The sequence below is a fragment of the Chiloscyllium punctatum genome, chromosome 17 (genome assembly GCF_047496795.1).
Source record: "Chiloscyllium punctatum isolate Juve2018m chromosome 17, sChiPun1.3, whole genome shotgun sequence".
NCBI classification, from domain to species: Eukaryota; Metazoa; Chordata; class Chondrichthyes; order Orectolobiformes; family Hemiscylliidae; genus Chiloscyllium; species Chiloscyllium punctatum.
Window position 1 is genome coordinate 14,922,363 of NC_092755.1, and position 20,263 is coordinate 14,942,625.

A 20,263-nucleotide genomic window follows, 5' to 3' on the forward strand; every position below is an offset into this window, starting at 1 on the left:
GGTTACTGTAGAGTGGGAGTTATGTCGGGCTGTGATGCTTACTGTACAGTGGGTGGTATGTCGGGCTGTGATGGTTAGTGTACAATGGGAGGTATGTCAGACTGAGATGGTTACTCTACTGTATGGAGGTATGTCGGGCCGTGATGGTTTCTGTACAGTGGGAGGTATGTCGGACCGTGGTGGTTACTGTACAGTGGGAGGTATGTCGGGGTGTGATGGTAACTGTACAGTGGGAGGTGTGTCGTGCCATGATGGTTACTTTGCAGTAGGAGGTATGTAGGGCCGCGGTGGTTACTGCACAGTGGGTGGTATGTCAGGCCGTGATGGTTACTGTACAGTGGGAGGTATGTCGTGCTGTGATGTTTACTGTACAGTGCGAGGTATGCCGGGGTGCGTTGTTTACTGTACAGTGGGAGGTATGTCTGGAGGTGATGGTTACTATGTAGTGAGAGGAATGTCGGGCCATGATGGTTCCTGTACAGTGGGGGTTATGTTGGGCTGTGATGGTAACTGTACAGTGGAAGGTATGTCAGGCCGAGCTGGTTACGGTACAGTGGGAGGTATGTCGGGCCATGATGGTTACTGTACAGTTGGAGGAATGTCAGGCCGTTATGGTTACTGCACAGTGGAAGGTATATCGCGGTGTGATGGTAACTGTACAGTGGGAGGTATGTCGGGGTGTAACACTTACTGTACATTTGGAGGTATGTCAGGGTGTAATAGTTTCTGTACTGTGGGAGGTATGTCGGTCCGTGATGGTTACTGTCCAGTGGGAGTTATGCCAGACCGTGATGGTTACTGTACAATGGGAGATATGTCAGACCGTGATGGTTACTGTACTGTTGGAGGTAAGTCAGACCATGATGGTTGCTGTACAGTGGGAGGTATGTTAGGCCGTGATGATTACTGTACAGTGGGAGGAATATCGGGCTCTGTTGGTTACTGCACATTGGTAGGTAGGCTGGGCCTTGCTGGTTACTGAACAGTGGGAGGTAATTCGGTCCGTGATGGTTACTGTACAATGGGAGGTATGTCGGTCCGTCATGGTTACTGTCCATTGGGAGGTATGTCAGACCGTGATGGTTACTGTACATTCGGAGGTATGTCGGGCCGTGATGGTTACTGTACAGTGGGAGGTATGTCGGGCCGTGATGGTCACTTTACAATGGGAGGTATGTAGGGACGTGATGGTTACTGAACAGTAGGAGGTATGTTGGGGTGTGATGGTAACTGTACAGATGGAGGTATGCGGGGTGTGATGGTTACGGTACAGTGGGAGGTATGTCGGGGTGTGGTGGTTACAGCACAGTGGGTGCTATGTCGGGGTGTGATGGTTACTGTACACTGGGAGATATGTCTGGAGGTGATGGTTACTGTATAGTGAGAGGTATGTCGGGCCGTGATGGTTACTGTACAGTGGGATGTATGTCGGGGTGTGAGGTTACTGTACAGTGGTAGGTATGTCGGTGTGTGGTGGTTACTGTACAGTGGGAGGTATGTCGGGGTTTGATGGTTACTGTGCAGTTGGAGGTATGTCGGGGTGTGTTGTTTACTGTACAGTTGGAGGTTTGGTAGGCAGTGTTTGTTACTGTACAGTGGGTGGTATTTTGGGCAGTTATGGTTACTGTACAGTGGGAGCTATTTCGGGTTGTGATGGTTACTGTACAGTGGGAGATATGTCAGGCCGTGATGGTTATTGTACAGTGTGAGGTATGTCGTCTGTGATGGATACGGTAATGTGGGAGGTATGTCGGAGTGTGTTGGTTACTGTACAGTGGGGTATATGTTGGGGTGTGATCGTTAATGTACAGTAGAAGATATGACGGGTGGTGATGGTTACTTTACAGGGGGAGGTATGTCGGGCCATGATGGTTAGTGTACAGTGAGAGGTATGTCGGGGTGTGTTGTTTACTGTACAGTGGGAGGTATGTCTGGAGGTGATGGAAACTGTATACTGAGAGGTATGTCGGGTCGTGATGGTTACTGAACAGTAAGAGGTATGTTGGTGTGTGATGGTAACTGTACAGACGGATGTATGCGGGGTGTGATGGTTACGGTACAGTGGGAGGTATGTCGGGGTGTGGTGGTTACTGCACAGTGGCTGCTATGTCGGGGTGTGATGGTTACTGTACAGTGGGAGGTATGTCGGGGTGTGATGGTTACTATACAGTGGGAGGTATGTCGGGGTGTGGTGGTTACTGCACAGTGGGTGCTATGTCGGGGTGTGATGGTTACTGTATAGTGGGAGGTATGTCTGGAGGTGATGGAAACTGTATACTGAGAGGTATGTCGGGCCGTGATGGTTACTGTACAATGGGAGGTATTTTGGGGTGTGATGGTAACTGTACAGAGGGAGGTATGCAGGGTATGATGGTTACTGTACAGTGGGAGGTATGTCGGACCATGGTGGTTACTGCACAGTGGGTGCTATGTCGGAGTGTGATGGTTACTGTACAGTGGGAGGAGTGTCAGGCCGTGATGGTTAATGTACAGTGGGAGGTCTGTAAGGGTGTGATGGTTACTGTACAGTGGGAGGTATGTCGGGCCGTGATGGTTACTGTACAGTGGGAGGTATGTCGGGGTGTGATGGTTACTGTACAGTGGGAGGTATGTCGGGGTGTGATGGTTACTGTACAGTGGGAGGTATGTCGGGCCGTGATGGTTACTGTACAGTGGGAGGTATGTCGGGGTGTGGTGGTTAATGTACCGTGGGAGGTAGGTTGGGCTGTGATGGTTACTGTACATTGGGAGGTATGTCAGACCGTGATGGTTACTGTACAGTGGGAGGTATGTCGGGCCGTGATGGTTACTGTACACTGAGAGGTATGTCGGTGTGTGATGGTAACTGTACAGTGGGAGGTATGTCAGACCGTGATGGTTACGGTACAGTGGGAGGTAGGTCGGGCAGTGATCGTTACTGTACAGTGGGAGGTATGTCGGGCCGTGATGGTTACTGTACACTGAGAGGTATGTCGGGGTGTAATCGTTACTGTACAGTGGGAGGTATGTCGGGGAGTGATGGTTCTGTACAATAGGGAGAATGTCGGGGTGTGTTGGTTACTGTACATTGGCAGTTATCTCGAGCCGTGATGGTTACTGTACAAAGGGAGGTATGTCGGACCGTGATGGTTACTGTACAGTGGGAGGTATGTCGGGCCGTGATGGTTACTGTACACTGAGAGGTATGTCGGGGTGTAATCGTTACTGTACAGTGGGAGGTATGTCGGGGTGTGTTAGTTACTGTACAGTGAGAGGTATGTCGGGGTGTAATAGTTACTGTACAGTGGGAGGTATGTCGGGGTGTGCTAGTTACTGTACAGTGAGAGGTATGTCGGGGTGTGATGGTTACTGTACAGTGGTAGGAATGTCGGGTTGTGATGTTTACTGTACAGTGGGAGGTAATGTCAGACCGTGATGGTTACTGTACAGTGGGAGGTAGGTCGGGCAGTGTTGGTTACTGTACAGTGGGAGGTTTGTCGGGCCGTGATGGTTACTGTACAGTGAGAGGTATGTCGGGGTGTGATGGTTAATGTACAGTGGGAGGTAGGTTGGGCTGTGATGGTTACTGTACAGTGGGAGCTATGTCGGGGTGTGTTAGTTACTGTACAGAGAGAGGTATGTCGGGGTGTGATGGTTACTGTACAGTGGGAGGTATGTCGCGGTGTGATGGTTACTGTACAGTGGGAGGTAGGTTGGGCTGTGATGGTTATTGTACACTGGGAGATATATTGGGCCGTGATTGCTACTGTACATTGGGAGGTATGTCAGACCGTGGTGGTTTATGTACAGTGGGAGGGATGTCGACGTGTGATATTGACTGTACAGTGGGAGGTATTTCGGTGTGTGATAGTAACTGTACAATGTGAGGTATGTCAGTCAGTGATGGATACTGTACAGGGGAAGGTATGTTGGACCATGATGGTTGCTGTACAGTGGGAAGTATGTCGGATTGTGATGGTTACTGTAGAGTGGGAGGTATGTCAGACCGTGATGGTTACTGTAGAGTGGGAGGTATGTCGGGCCGTGATGGTTACTGTACACTGAGAGGTATGTCGGGGTGTAATAGTTACTGTACAGTGGGAGCTATGTCGGGGTGTGGTAGTTACTGAAAAGAGAGAGGTATGTCGGGGTGTGATGGTTACTGTACAGTGGGAGGTATGTCGCGGTGTGATAGTTACTGTACAGTGGGAGGTATGTCGGGTTGTGATGGTTACTGTACAGTGGGAGGTATGTCGGGGTGTGATGGTTCCTGTACAGTGGGAGGTATGTCGGGGTGTGATTGTTACTGTACAGTGGGAGTTATGTCAGTCCGTGACAGTAACTCGACAGTGGGAGATATTTCTGGCCGTGATTGCTACTGTACATTGGGAGGTATGTCAGACCGAGATGGTTACTGTACAGTGGGAGATATGTCGGGCCATGATGGTTAGTGTACAGTGTGAGGTATGTCTGGGTGTGATGGTTACTGTACAGTGGGAGGTATGTCGGTGTGTGATCCTAATTGTACAGTGTGAGGTATGTCGGTCAGTGATGGTTACTGTACAGTGGGACATATGTCCGGTTTTGACGGGTCCTGTGCAGTGCGAGGAATGTCGGACCATGATGGTTGCTGTACAATTGGTGGTATGTCGGACTGTGATGGTTACTGTACAGTGGGAGGTATGTCAGGCAGTCATGGTTACTGTAAAGTGGGAGGTAATTCGGGATGTGATGGTTACTGTACAGAGGCAGATTTGTCGTGCCGTGATGGTTACTGTACAGTGGCAGGTATGTCGAGTTGTGATGGTTACTGTACAGTGGGAGGTATGTCGGGGTGTGATAGTTACTGTACAGTGGAAGGTATGTCGGTGCGTGATGGTTACTGTACAGTGGGAGGTATGTCAGACCGTGATGGTTACTGTACAGTGGGGGGGATATCGGGGTGGGATGGTTACAGAACAGTGGGAGGTATGTCAGGCTGTGATGGTTACTGAACAGCTGGAGTTAAGTCGGGTGTGATGTTTACTGTAAAATGGAAGGTATGTCGTGGTGTGATGGTTACTGTACAGTGGGAGGTATGTCGGGGAGTAATGGCTACTGTACAGTGGGAGGTATGTCGGGCTGTGATAGTTACTGTACAGTGGGAGGTATGTCAGGTCCTGATGGTTACTGTACAGTGGGAGGTATGTCGGGGTGTGATGGTTACTGTACAGTGGGAGGTGTGTCGGGATGTGATAGTTACTGTAAAGTGTTAGGTATGTCGGGCCGTGCTGATAAATGTACAGTGGGAGGTATGTCGGGGTGTGATGCTTACTATACAGTGGGGGCTATGTCGGGGTGTGATGGTTACTGTACAGTGGGAGGTATGTCGGTTTGTGATGGTTACTGTACAGTTGGAGGTATGTCGGGCCATGATGGTTACTGCACACTGGGAGGTATGTCGAGGTGGAATAGTTACTGTGCAGTGGGAGGTATGTGGGGGTGTGATGGTTACTGTACAGTGCAAGGTATGTCGGGTTGTGATGGTTACTGTACAGTGGGAGGTATATCGGTCCGTGATGGTTTCTGTACAGTGGAATATATGACGGGTTGTGATGGTGACAGTAGAGTGGGTGGTATGTCGGGCTGTGATGGTTACTGTACACTGGGAGGTATGTCACGGTGTAATAGTTACTATACAATGGGAGGAATGTCAGGTTGTGATGGTTACTGCACAGTGGGAGGTATGTCGGGCCGTGATGGTTACTGTACAATGTGAGGTAAGACGGGGTGTGATGGTTACTGTACAGTGGGAGATATGTCGGGATGTGATATTTACTGTACAGTGGGAGGTATGTTTAGAAGTGATGGTTACTGTACAGTGGGAAGTATGTCGGGTCGTGATGGTTACTGTACAGTGGGTGGTATGTAGGGGTGTGATGGTTACTGTACAGTGGGAGTATGTCGGGGTGTATTGTTTACTGGATAGTGGAAGTTATGTCAGGCAGTGATGGTTACTGTACAGTGGGAAGTATGTCGGGCTATGATGGTTACTGTATAGTGGGAGGTATGTCGGGGTGTGATGGTTACTGTATAGTGGGGGGGTATGTCGGGGTGTGATGGTTACTGTACAGAGGGAGATTTGCCGGGCCGTGATGGTTACTGTACAGTAGCAGGCATGTCGGGCAGTGATGGTTACTGTACAGTGGGAGGTTTGTCGGGGCGTGGTTCTTACTGAACAGTGGGGGTATGTCGGGTCGTGATGTTTACTGTACATTGGGAGGTATATCGGGCCGTAATGGTTACTGTACAGTGGGAGGTATATCGGGGTGTGATGGTTACTGTACAGTGGGAGGTATGTCGGGGTGTGATAGTTGCTGTACACTGGGAGGAGCGTCGGGGTGTAATAGTTACTTTACAGTGAGTGGTATGTCGGTGAGCAATAGTTACTGTACAATGAGAGTTATGTCGGGGCGTGATGGTTACTTTACAGTGGAAGGTATGTCGGGTTGTAATGGTTACTGTACTCTGGGAGGAACGTCGGACCGTGATGGTTACTGTACAGTGGGAGGTACAGCGGGATGTGATAGTTACTGTACAGTGGTAGGTATGTCGGGCCATGATGATTACTGTTCAGTGGGAGGTATGTCGGGGTGTGATGGTTACTGTACAGTGGGTGGTATGTCGGGCCGTGATGGTTACTGTAAACTGGGAGGATTGTCGCGGTGTAATAGTTACTGTACAGTGGGAGGCATGTCGGTGTGTAATAGTTACTGTACAATGGGAGGAATGCCGGGGTGTGATGGTTACTGTACAGTGGAAGGTATGTCGGATTGTGATGGTTACTGTACAGTGGGAGGTGTGTCGGGCAGTGATGGTTACTGTACAGTGGGAAGTATGTCGGGCTGTGGTGGTTACTGTACAGTGGGAGGTATGTCACACCGTGATGGTTACTGCACAGTTGGAGATATGTCGGTGCGTAATGGTTACTGTACAGTAGGAGGTATGACAGACCGTGATGGTTCCTGTACAGTTGGGGGTATGTCGGGGTGGGATGGTTACTGAACAGTGGGAGGTATATCAGGCTGTGATGGTTACTGTACAGGTGGATTTAAGTCAGGGTGTGATGTTTACTGTACAATGGGAGGTATGTCGGTGTGTAATGGTAACTGTACAGTGGGAGGGATGTCGGTCATTGACGGTTACTGTACATTGGGAGGAAAGTCAGACCATGATGGTTAATGTACTGTGGGAGGTTTGTCGGGCCGTGATGGTTACTGAACAGCGGGAGGTATGTCGGTCCATGATGGATACTGTACAACGGGAGGTCTGTCGGGGAGAGATGGTTACTGTACAGTGGGAGGATTGTCGGGCCGTGATGGTTACTGCACAGGGGGTGGACTATCGGGGTGTGATGATTACTGTACAGTGGGAGGTGTATCGGGCCATGATGGTTACTTTACAGTGGGAGGTATGTCGGACGTGATGGTTGCTGTACAGTGGGAGGTATGTCAGGCTCGGATGGTTACTGTACAGTGGGAGGTATGTCGGGCAGTGATGGTCACTGTACAGTGGGAGGTATGTCGGCGTTTGATGGTTACTGTACAGTGGGAGGTATGTCGGGGTGTGATAGTTGCTGTACAGTGGGAGGTATGTCTGGCCCTGATGTTTACTGTACAGTGGGAGGTATGTCGGGGTGTGATAGTTACTGTACATTGGGAGGCATGTCGGTTCGGGATGGTTACTGTACAGTGGGTGGTATGTCGTGCCGTGATGGTTACTGTACAGTGGGAGGAATCTCGGGGTGTGATAGTTCCTGTACAGTGGGGTATGTCGGCATGTGATGGTTACTGTACAGTGGGAGGTATGTCGGGCCGTGATGGTTAATGTACAGTGGGAGGTATGTCGGGGTGTGATGGTTACTGTACAGTGGGAGGTATGTTGGGATGTGATAGTTACTGTACAGTGGGAGATATGTCGGGCAGTGATGGTTACTAATCAGTGGGAAGTATGTCGGGCTGTGATGGTTACTGTACAGTGGGAGGCATGTCGGGGTGTGATGGTTGCTGTATAATGGGGGGTATGTCGTGCCGTGATGGTTACTGTACAGTGGGAGGTATCTCGGGGGGTGATAGTTACTGTACAGTGGGGTATGTCGGGATGTGATGGTTACTGTACAGTGGGAGATATGTCGGGCCGTGATGGTTACTGTACAGTGGGAGGTATGTCGGGGTGTGATGGTTACTGTACCGTGGGAGGAATGTCGGGGTGTGATGGTTACTGTGCCGTGGGAGGTATGCCGGGGTGTGATGGTTACTGTACCGTGGGAGGTATGTCGGCCCGAGATGGTTACTGTACAATGGGAGGTATGTCGGGCGGTGGTGGTTACTGTGCAGTGGGAGGTATGTCGGGGTGTGATGGTTACTGTGCCATGGGAGGTATGTCGGGGTGTGATGGTTATTGTGCCGTGGGAGGTATGTGGGGGTGTGATGGTTACTGTACCGTGGGAGGTATGTCGGGGTGTGATGGTTACTGTGCAGTGGGAGATATGTCGGGCAGTGATGGTTACTGTGCAGTGGGAGGTATGTCGGGCTGTGATGATTACTGTATAGTGGGATGTATGTCGGGGTGTGATGGTTACTGTATAGTGGGAGGTATGTCGGGGTGTGATGGTTACTGTCCAGTGAGAGGTATGTCGTGTTGTGATGGTTACTGTACAGTTGGAGGTATGTCGGGCCGTGATGGTTACTGCACACTGGGAGGTATGTCGTGGTGTAATAGTTACTGTACAGTGGGAGGTATGTCGGGGTGTGATGCTTACTATACAGTGGGAGGAATGTCGGGGTTTGATGGTTACTGTACAGTGGAAGGTATGTCGGGCCGTGATGGTTACTGTACAATGGGAGGTATGTCGGGGTGTGATGGTTACTGTACAGTGGGAAGTCTGTCGGGTTGTGATGGTTACTGTAAAGTGGGAGGTATGTCGGGGTTTGATGGTTACTGTACAGTGGAAGGTATGTCGAGTCGTGATGGTTACTGTACAGTGGGAGGTATGTTTAGCCGTGTTGGTTACTGTGCAGTGGGAGGTATATCGGGTTGTGATGGTTACTGTGCAGTGGGAGGAATGTCGTCCTGTGATGGTTACTGTACAGTGGGAGGTAAGTCAGACCATGATGGTTACTGTGCAGTGGGAGGTATGTTAGGCACTGATGGTTACTGTACAGTGGGAGGTATATCGGGCTGTGATGGTTGCTGTACAGTGGCAGGTAGGTAAGGCTGTGATGGTTACTGTACAGTTGCATGTATGACGGCCCGTCATGGTTACTGTACATTGGGAGGTATGTCGGTGTGTGATGGTTAATGTACAGTGGGAGGTAGGTTGGGCTGTGATAGTTACTGTAGAGTGGGAGGTATGTCATACCGTGATGGTTACTGTACAGTGGGTGTTATATCGGGCCGTGATTGCTACTGTACATTGGGAGGTATGTCAGACCGAGATGGTTACTGTACAGTGGGAGATATGTCGGGCCGTGATGGTTAGTGTACAGTGTGAGGTATGTCGGGGTTTGTTGGCTACTGTACAGTGGGGGGTATGTCTGGGTGTGATGGTTACTGTACAGTGGGAGGTATGTCGAGGTGTGATGTTGACTGTACAGTGGGAGGTATGTCGGTGTGTGATCCTAATTGTACAGTGTGAGGTATGTCGGTCAGTGATGGTTACTGTACAGTGGGACGTATGTCCGGTTTTGACGGGTCCTGTGCAGTGCGAGGAATGTCGGACCATGATGGTTGCTGTACAATTGGTGGTATGTCGGACTGTGATGGTTACTGTACAGTGGGAGGTATGTCAGGCAGTCATGGTTACTGTAAAGTGGGAGGTAATTCGGGATGTGATGGTTACTTTACAGAGGCAGATTTGTCGTGCCGTGATGGTTACTGTACAGTGGCAGGTATGTCGAGTTGTGATGGTTACTGTACAGTGGGAGGTATGTCGGGGTGTGATAGTTACTGTACAGTGGAAGGTATGTCGGTGCGTGATGGTTACTGTACAGTGGGAGGTATGTCAGACCGTGATGGTTACTGTCCAGTGGGGGGGATATCGGGGTGGGATGGTTACAGAACAGCTGGAGTTAAGTCGGGTGTGATGTTTACTGTAAAATGGAAGGTATGTCGTGGTGTGATGGTTACTGTACAGTGGGAGGTATGTCGGGGAGTAATGGCTACTGTACAGTGGGAGGTATGTCGGGCTGTGATAGTAACTGTACAGTGGGAGGTATGTCAGGTCCTGATGGTTACTGTACAGTGGGAGGTATGTCGGGGTGTGAAGGTTACTGTACAGTGGGAGGTGTGTCGGGATGTGATAGTTACTGTAAAATGTTAGGTATGTCGGGCCGTGCTGATAAATGTACAGTGGGAGGTATGTCGGGGTGTGATGCTTACTATACAGTGAGGGCTATGTCGGGGTGTGATGGTTACTGTACAGTGGGAGGTATGTCGGTTTGTGATGGTTACTGTACAGTTGGAGGTATGTCGGGCCGTGATGGTTACTGCACACTGGGAGGTATGTCGAGGTGGAATAGTTACTGTGCAGTGGGAGGTATGTGGGGGTGTGATGGTTACTGTACAGTGCAAGGTATGTCGGGTTGTGATGATTACTGTACAGTGGGAGGTATGTCGGTCCGTGATGGTTTCTGTACAGTGGAATATATGACGGGTTGTGATGGTGACTGTAGAGTGGGTGGTATGTCGGGCTGTGATGGTTACTGTACACTGGGAGGTATGTCACGGTGTAATAGTTACTATACAATGGGAGGAATGTCAGGTTGTGATGGTTACTGTACAGTGGGAGATATGTCGGGATGTGATATTTACTGTACAGTGGGAGGTATGTCGGGAAGTGATGGTTACTGTACAGTGGGAAGTATTTCGGGTCGTGATGGTTACTGTACAGTGGGTGGTATGTAGGGGTGTGATGGTTACTGTACAGTGGGATTATGTCGGGGTGTATTGTTTACTGTACAGTGGAAGTTATGTCAGGCAGTGATGGTTACTGTACAGTGGGAAGTATGTCGGGCTGTGATGGTTACTGTATAGTGGGAGGTATGTCGGGGTGTGATGGTTACTGTATAGTGGGGGGGTATGTCGGGGTGTGATGGTTACTGTACAGCGGGAGATTTGCCGGGCCGTGATGGTTACTGTACAGTAGCAGGCATGTCGGGTTGTGATGTAACTGTACAGTGGGATTTATGTCTGGGTGTGATAGTTACTGTATTGCGGGAGGTATGTCGGGGTGTGATGGTTACTGTACAATGGAAGGAATGTCTTGGTGTGATGGTTACCATACAGTCAGAGGTATGTCGGGCCGTGTTGGTTATTGTATAGTGCGATGTATGTCGGGGTGTAATATTAAATGTACAGTGGGAGGTATGTCGTGGTGTAATAGGAACTGTACAGTGGAAGGTATGTCAGGCCGTGATGGTTACTGTACAGTGGGAGGTATGTCGGGTCGTGACAGTTACTGTACAGTGGTTGGTATGTAGGGGTGTGAAGGTTACTGTACATTGGGAGATATGTCGGGGTGTGATAGTTACTGTACAGTGGGAGGTATGTCGGGCCATGATGATTACTGTTCAGTGGGAGGTATGTCGGGGTGTGATGGTTACTGTACAGTGAGTGGTATGTCGGGCCGTGATGGTTACTGTAAACTGGGAGGTATGTCGCGGTGTAATAGTTACTGTACAGTGGGAGGCATGTCGGTGTGTAATAGTTACTGTACAATGGGAGGAATGCCGGGGTGTGATGGTTACTGTACAGTGGAAGGTATATCGGGTTGTGATGGTTACTGTACAGTGGGAGGTGTGTCGGGCAGTGATGGTTACTGTACAGTGGGAAGTATGTCGGGCTGTGGTGGTTACTGTACAGTGGGAGGTATGTCACACCGTGATGGTTACTGCACAGTTGGAGATATGTCGGTGCGTAATGGTTACTGTACAGTAGGAGGTATGACAGACCGTGATGGTTCCTGTACAGTTGGGGGTATGTCGGGGTGGGATGGTTACTGAACAGTGGGAGGTATATCAGGCTGTGATGGTTACTGTACAGGTGGATTTAAGTCGGGGTGTGATGTTTCCTGTACAATGGGAGGTATGTCGGTGTGTAATGGTAACTGTACAGTGGGAGGGATGTCGGTCATTGACGGTTACTGTACATTGGGAGGAAAGTCAGACCATGATGGTTAATGTACTGTGGGAGGTTTGTCGGGCCGTGATGGTTACTGAACAGCGGGAGGTATGTCGGTCCATGATGGTTACTGTACAACGGGAGGTCTGTCGGGGAGAGATGGCTACTGTACAGTGGGAGGATTGTCGGGCCGTGATGGTTACTGCACAGGGGGTGGACTATCGGGGTGTGATGATTACTGTACAGTGGGAAGTGTGTCGGGCCATGATGGTTACTTTACAGTGGGAGGTATGTCGGACGTGATGGTTGCTGTACAGTGGGAGGTATGTCAGGCTCGGATGGTTACTGTACAGTGGGAGGTATGTCGGGCAGTGATGGTCACTGTACAGTGGGAGGTATGTCGGCGTTTGATGGTTACTGTACAGTGGGAGGTATGTCGGGGTGTGATAGTTGCTGTACAGTGGGAGGTATGTCTGGCCCTGATGTTTACTTTACAGTGGGAGGTATGTCGGGGTGTGATAGTTACTGTACATTGGGAGGCATGTCGGTTCGGGATGGTTAATGTACAGTGGGTGGTATGTCGTGCCGTGATGGTTACTGTACAGTGGGAGGAATCTCGGGGTGTGATAGTTCCTGTACAGTGGGGTATGTCGGCATGTGATGGTTACTGTACAGTGGGAGGTATGTCGGGCCGTGATGGTTAATGTACAGTGGGAGGTATGTCGGGGTGTGATGGTTACTGTACAGTGGGAGGTATGTTGGGATGTGATAGTTACTGTACAGTGGGAGATATGTCGGGCAGTGATGGTTACTAATCAGTGGGAAGTATGTCGGGCTGTGATGGTTACTGTACAGTGGGAGGCATGTCGGGGTGTGATGGTTACTGTAAAGTGGGGGGTATGTCGTGCCGTGATGGTTACTGTACAGTGGGAGGTATCTCGGGGGGTGATGGTTACTGTATAGTGGGGGGTATGTCGGGGTGTGTTGGTTACTGTCCAGTGAGAGGTATGTCGTGTTGTGATGGTTACTGTACAGTTGGAGGTATGTCGGGCCGTGATGGTTACTGCACACTGGGAGGTATGTCGTTGTGTAATAGTTACTGTACAGTGGGAAGTATGTCGGGGTGTGATGCTTACTATACAGTGGGGGCTATGTCGGGCCGCGATGGATACTGTACAGTGGGAGGTATGTCGGGCCGTAATGGTTACTGTACACTTGGAGGTATGTCGCGGTGTAATAGTTACTGCACAGTGGGAGGTATGTCGGGGTGTAATAGTTACTGTACAGTGGGAGGAATGTCGGGATTTGATGGTTACTGTACAGTGGAAGGTATGTCGAGTTGTGATGGTTACTGTATAGTGGGAGGTATGTCGGGCCATGATGGTTACTGTACAATGGGAGGTATGGCGGGGTGTGATGGTTACTGTACAGTGGGAAGTCTGTCGGGTTGTGATGGTTACTGTAAAGTGGGAGGTATGTCGGGGTGTGATGGTTACTGTATACTGGGGGGTATGTTGGGGTGAGATGGTTACTATACAGAGGGAGATTAGTCCGGCCGTGATAGTTATTGTACAGTGGCAGGAATGTCGGGTTGTGATGGTTACTGTACAGTCGGACGTATGTCGGGGTGTGATAGTTACTGTACAGTGGGAGCTATGTGTGGGTCTGATGGTGACTGTGCAATGGAAAGTATGTCGTGGTGTGATGGTTACTGTACTGTCAGAGGCATATCGGGCCGTGATGTTTACTGAAAAGTGCGATGTATGTCGTGGTGTAATAGTAACTGCACAGTGGGAGGTATGTCAGGCCGTGATGGTTACTGTACAGTGGGAGGTATGTCGGGCCGTGATGCTTACTGTACAGTGGGAGGTATGTCGGGGTGTGATGGTTACTCTACAGTGTGAGGTATGTCAGGCCGTGATGGTTACTGTACAATGGGAGGTATGTCGGGCCGTGATGGTTACTGTATAGTGGGATGTATGTCGGGGTATGATGGTTACTGTATAGTGGGGGGTATGTCGGGGTAAGATGGTTACTGTACAGAGGGAGATTTGTCGGGCCGTGATGGTTACTGTACAGTAGCAGGTATGACAGGTTGTGATGGTTACTGTACCGAGGGAGGTATGTCGCGCCATGATGGTTACTGTACAATGGGAGGTATGTCGGGGTGTGATGGTTACTGTACAGTGGGAGGTGTGTCGGGATGTGAAAGTTACTGTAAAATGTTAGGTTTGTCAGGCCATGCTGATAAATGTACATTCGAGGTATGTCGGGGTGTGATGCTTACTATACAGTGGGGGGTATGTCGGACCGTGATGGTTATTGTACAGTGGCAGGTATGTCGGGTTGTGATGGTTACTGTACAGTCGGACGTATGTCGGGGTGTGATAGTTACTGTACAGTGGGAGTTATGTGTGGGTCTGATGGTGACTGTACAATGGAAGGTATGTCGTGGTGTGATGGTTACTGTACTGTCAGAGGTATATCAGGCCGTGATGTTTACTGTATAGTGCGATGTATGTCGGGGTGTAATATTAACTGTACAGTGGGAGTTATGTCGTGGTGTAATAGTAACTGCACAGTGGGAGGTATGTCAGGCCGTAATGGTTACTGTACAGTGGGAGGTATGTCGGGCCGTGATGGTTACTGTCCAGTGGGTGGTGAGTCGGGGTGTGCTAGTTACTGTACGGCGGGAGGTATGTCAGGCTCAGATGGTTACTGTACAGTGGGAGGTATGTCGGGCTCGGATGGTCACTATACAGTGGGACGTATGTCGGGCTGTGATGGTTACTGTACAGTGGGGGGTATGTCGGTGTGTGATGGTTACTGTACAGTGGGAGGTATGTCGGGTCGTGATGGTTACTGTACAGTGGGAGGTAAGTCGGGCCGTGATGGTTACTGTACAGTGGCAGGTATATCGTGGTGTGATGGTTACTGTATAGTGGGAGGTATCTCGTGGTGTGATAGTTACTGTACAGTGGGGTATGTCGGGATGTGATGGTTACTGTACAGTGGGAGGTATGTCGGGTCGTGATGGTTACTGTACAGTGGGAGGTAAGTCGGGCCGTGATGGTTACTGTACAGTGGCAGGTATATCGTGGTGTGATGGTTACTGTATAGTGGGAGGTATCTCGTGGTGTGATAGTTACTGTACAGTGGGGTATGTCGGCATGTGATGGTTACTGTACAGTGGGAGGTATGTCGGGCCGTGATGGTTACTGTACACTGGGAGGTATGCCGGTGTGTAATAGTTACTGTACAGTTGGAGGTATGTCGTTGAGTAATAGTTACTGTACAGTGGGACGTGTGTCGAGGCATGATGGTTACTGTACAGTGGAAGGTATGTTGGGTGTGATGGTTACTGTACAGTCAGAGGTATGTCAGGCTGTGATGGTTATTGTATAGTGCGATGTATGTCGGGGTGTAATAGTTACTGTACAGTGGGAGGTATATCCTGGTGTAATAGGAACTGTTCAGTGGGAGGTATGTCAGGCCGTGATGGTTACTGTACAGTGGGAGGTATGTCAGGCCGTGATGGTTACTGTACAGTGGGAGGTTTGTCAGGCCGTGATGGTTACTGTACAGTGGGAGGTATGTCAGGCCGTGATGGTTACTGTACAGTGGGAGGTATGTCGGGCAGTGATGGTTACTGTACAGTGGGAGGTTTGTCGGGGTGTGATGGTTACTGTGCAGTGGGAGGTATCTCGGAGTGTGATACCTACTGTACAGTGGGGTCATGTCGGGGTGTATTGGTTACTGTACAGTGGGAGGTATGTCGGGCCGTGATGGTTACTGTACACTGGGAGGTACGTCGGGGTGTAATAGTTACTGTACAGTGGGAGGTATGTCGGGGCGTGATGGTTACATTACAGTGGAAGGTAAGTTGGATAGTGATGGTTACTGTACAGTGGGAGGTATGTCGGGGCGTGATGGTTACTGTACAGTGGGAGGTACGGCGGGATGTGATAGTTACTGAACAGTGGTAGGTATATCGGGCCATGATGATTACTGTACAGTGGGAGGTATGTCGGGGGGTGATGCTTATGATACATTGGGTTGTATGTCGGGCCGTGATGGTTACTGTACAGTGGGAGGTATGTCGAGGTGTAATAGTTACTGTACAGTGGGTGGTATGTTGGACCGTGATGGTGACTGTACAGTGGGATGTATGTCGGGGTGTAATAGTTACTGTGCAGTGGGAGGTATGTCGGGCTGTGATGGTTACTGTACAGTGGAAGGTATGTCGGGTTGTGATGGTTTCTGTACAGTGGAAGGTATGTCGGGTTGTAATGGTTACTGTACAGTGGGTGGTACTTCGGGCCGTGATGGTTACTGTACAGTGGGATGTATGTCGGGGTGTAATAGTTACTGTGCAGTGGGAGGTATGTCGGGCTGTGATGGTTACTGTACAGTGGGAGGTATGTTGGGTTGTGATGGTTACTGAACTGTGGGAGGAACGTCGGACCGTGATGGTTACTGTACAGTCGGAGGTACGTCGGTATGTGATAGTTACTGTACAGTGGTAGGTATGTCCGTCCATGATGGTTACTGTACAGTGGAAGGTATGTCGGGCCGTGATGGTTACTGTACACTGGGAGGTATGTCGCGGTGTAATAGTTACTGTACAGTGGGAGGTATGTCGGGGAGTAATAGTTACTGTACAGTGGGTGGAATGTCGGGGTGTGATGGTTACTGTACATAGGGGAGTATGTCGGGGTGTGATGGTTACTGTAGAGTGTAAGGTATGTTGTGCTGTGATGGTTACTGTACAGAGGGAGGTATGTCTGGCCGTGATGGTTACTGTACAGTCGGAGGTATGTCGGGCCGTGATGTGTACTGTACTTTGGGAGGAATGTCAGGATGCGATAGTTACTGTACAGATGGAGTTATGTCGGGGTGTGATGGTTACTGTACAGTGGGGTGTACGTCAGTGTGTGATAGTTACTGTACAGTGGGAGGTATGTCGGTTTGTGATAGTTACTGTGCAGTGGGAGGTATGTCGGGATGCGATGGTTACTGTACAGTGGGGGGTATGTCGGGGAGTGATATTTACTGTACATTGGGGAGTATGTCGGGGTGTGATGGTTAGTGTACAGTGGGAGGTATGTCGGGTCATGATGGTTACTGTACAGAGGGAGGTATGCTGGGCGGTGATGGTTACTGCACAGTGGGAGGTATGTCGGGGTGTGATAGTTACTGTACAGTGGGAGTCATGTCGGGGTGTGATGGTTACTGTACAGCGGGTGGTATGTCAGTGTGTGATAGTTACTGTACAATGGGGTAATGTCGGGGCGTGATGGTTACTGTATAGTGGAATGTATGTCGAGGTGTGGTGGTTACTCTGCAGTGGGAGGTATGTCGGAACGTGATGGTTCCTGTACACTGGAAGGTATGTCGGGGTGTAATAGTTACTGTACAGTTGGAGTTATGCCGTGCTGTAATAGTTACTGTACAGTGGGAGGTATGTCGGGGTGTGATGGTTACTGTACCGTGGAAGGTATGTCGGGGTGTGATGGTTACTGTACAGTTTTTGTATGTCGGGGTGTGATGGGTACTGTACAGTGGGAGATACGTCGGGCCGTGATGGTTACTGTACAGTGGGATGTATGTCAGGGAGTGATGGTTACTGTACATTGGGAGGTATGTCGGGGAGTGATAGTTACTGTACAGTGGGAGGTATGTCGGGCCATGATGCTTACTGCACAGAGGGAGGTATGTCGGGACGTGATGGTTACTTTACAGTGGGAGGTATGTCCGGACGTGTTGGTTACTGTACAGTGGGAGGTATGTCGGGCCGTGATGGTTACTGTACAGTGGGAGGTATGTCGGGGTGCGATGGTTACTGTACAGTGGGAGGTATGTCGGGGTGTGATAGTTACTGCACAGTGAGATGTATGTCGGGCCGTAATGGATACTGTACAGTGGGAGGTATGTGAGGCCGTGATGGTTACTGTACAGTGGGAGATATGTCGGGGAGTGATGGTTACTGTACATAGGGGAGTATGTCGGGGTGTGATGGTTACTGTAGAGTGGGAGGTATGTTGTGCCGTGATGGTTACTGCACAGAGGGAGGTATGTCGGCTCGTGATGGTTACTGTATAGTGGGATGTATGTCGGTGTATGATGGTTACTGTACAGAGGGAGGTATGTCGGGTCGTGATGGTTACTGTACAGTGGGAGGTATGTCGGGCCTTGATGATTACTGTACAGTGGCGGTATGTCGGGGTGTGATGGTTACTGTACAGTGGGAGGTATGTCGCGGTGTGATAGTTACTGTACAGTGGGGTTATGTCGGAGTGTGACGGTTACTGTATAGTGCAAGGTATGTCGAGGTGTGGTGGTTACTCTACGTGGGAGGTATGTCAGGCTGTGATGGTTACTGTACACTGTGAGGTATGTCGGTGTGTAATTTTTACTGTACAGTTGTAGGTATGTCGGGGTGTAATAGTTACTGTACAGTGGGAGGTATGTCGGGGTGTGATGGTTACTGTACAGTGGAAGGTATGTCGGGATGTGATGGTTACTGTACAGTGGGAGGTATGTCGGGTCGTGATGGTTACTGTACATTGGGGAGTATGTCGGGGTGTGATGGTTACTGTACAGTGGTAGGTATGTCGGGCCGTGATGGTTACTGTGCAGTGGGAGGTATGTCGGGGTGTAATAGTTACTGTACAGTGGGTGGAATGTCGGGGTGTGATGGTTACTGTACAGAGGAAGGTATGTCGGGTCGTGATGGTTACTGTACAGTGGGAGGTATGTCAGTGTGTGATGGTTCCTGTACAGTGGGAGGTATGTCGCGGTGTGATAGTAACTGCACAGTGGGAGGTATGTCAGGCCGTGATGCTTACTGTACAGTGGGAGGTATGTCGGGCCGTGATGGTTACTGTACAATGGGAGGTATGTCTGGGTGTGATAGTTACTGTTCTGTGGGAGGTATGTCGGGGTGTGATGGTGAGTGTACAATGGAAGGTATGTCGTGGTTTGATGGTTACTGTACAGTCAGAGGTATGTCGGGCCGTGATGGTTACTGTACAATGGGAGGTATGTCGGGCCGTGATGGTTACTGTATAGTGGGATGTATGTCGGGGTATGATTGTTACTGTATAGTGGGGGGTATGTCGGGGTATAATGGTTACTGTACAGAGGGAGATTTGTCGGGCCGTGATGGTTACTGTACAGTAGCTGGTATGACAGGTTGTGATGGTTACTGTACAATGGGAGGTATGTCTGGGTGTGATAGTTACTGTTCTGTGGGAGGTATGTCGGGGTGTGATGGTGACTGTACAATGGAAGGTATGTCGTGGTTTGATGGTTACTGTACAGTCAGAGGTATGTCGGGCCGTGATGGTTACTGTACAGTGGGGGATATGTCGGGGTGTGATAGTTACTGTACAGTGGGAGGTATGTCAGGACCTGATGGTTACTGTACAGTGGGAGGCATGTCGGTTCGGGATGGTGACTGTACGGTGGGAGGTATGTCTGGCTGTGGTGGTTACTGTGCAGTGGCAGGTATATCGTGGTGTGATGGTTACTGTATAGTGTGAGTTATCTCGGGGTGTGACCGTTACTGTACACTGGGGTATGTCGGGATGTGATGGTTACTGTACAGTGGGATGTATATCGGGCAGTGATGGTTACTGTACACGGGGAGGTATGCCAGGTTGTGATGGTTACTGTACCGAGGGAGGTATGTCGCGCCATGATGGTTACTGTACAATGGGAGGTATGTCGGGGTGTGATGGTTACTGTACAGTGGGAGGTGTGTCGGGATGTGAAAGTTACTGTAAAATGTTAGGTTTGTCAGGCCATGCTGATAAATGTACAGTTCGAGGTATGTCGGGGTGTGATGCTTACTATACAGTGGGGGGTATGTCGGACCGTGATGGTTATTGTACAGTGGCAGGTATGTCGGGTTGTGATGGTTACTGTACAGTCGGACGTATGTCGGGGTGTGATAGTTACTGTACAGTGGGAGTTATGTGTGGGTCTGATGGTGACTGTACAATGGAAGGTATGTCGTGGTGTGATGGTTACTGTACTGTCATAGGTATATCAGGCCGTGATGTTTACTGTATAGTACGATGTATGTCGGGGTGTAATATTAACTGTATAGTGGGAGTTATGT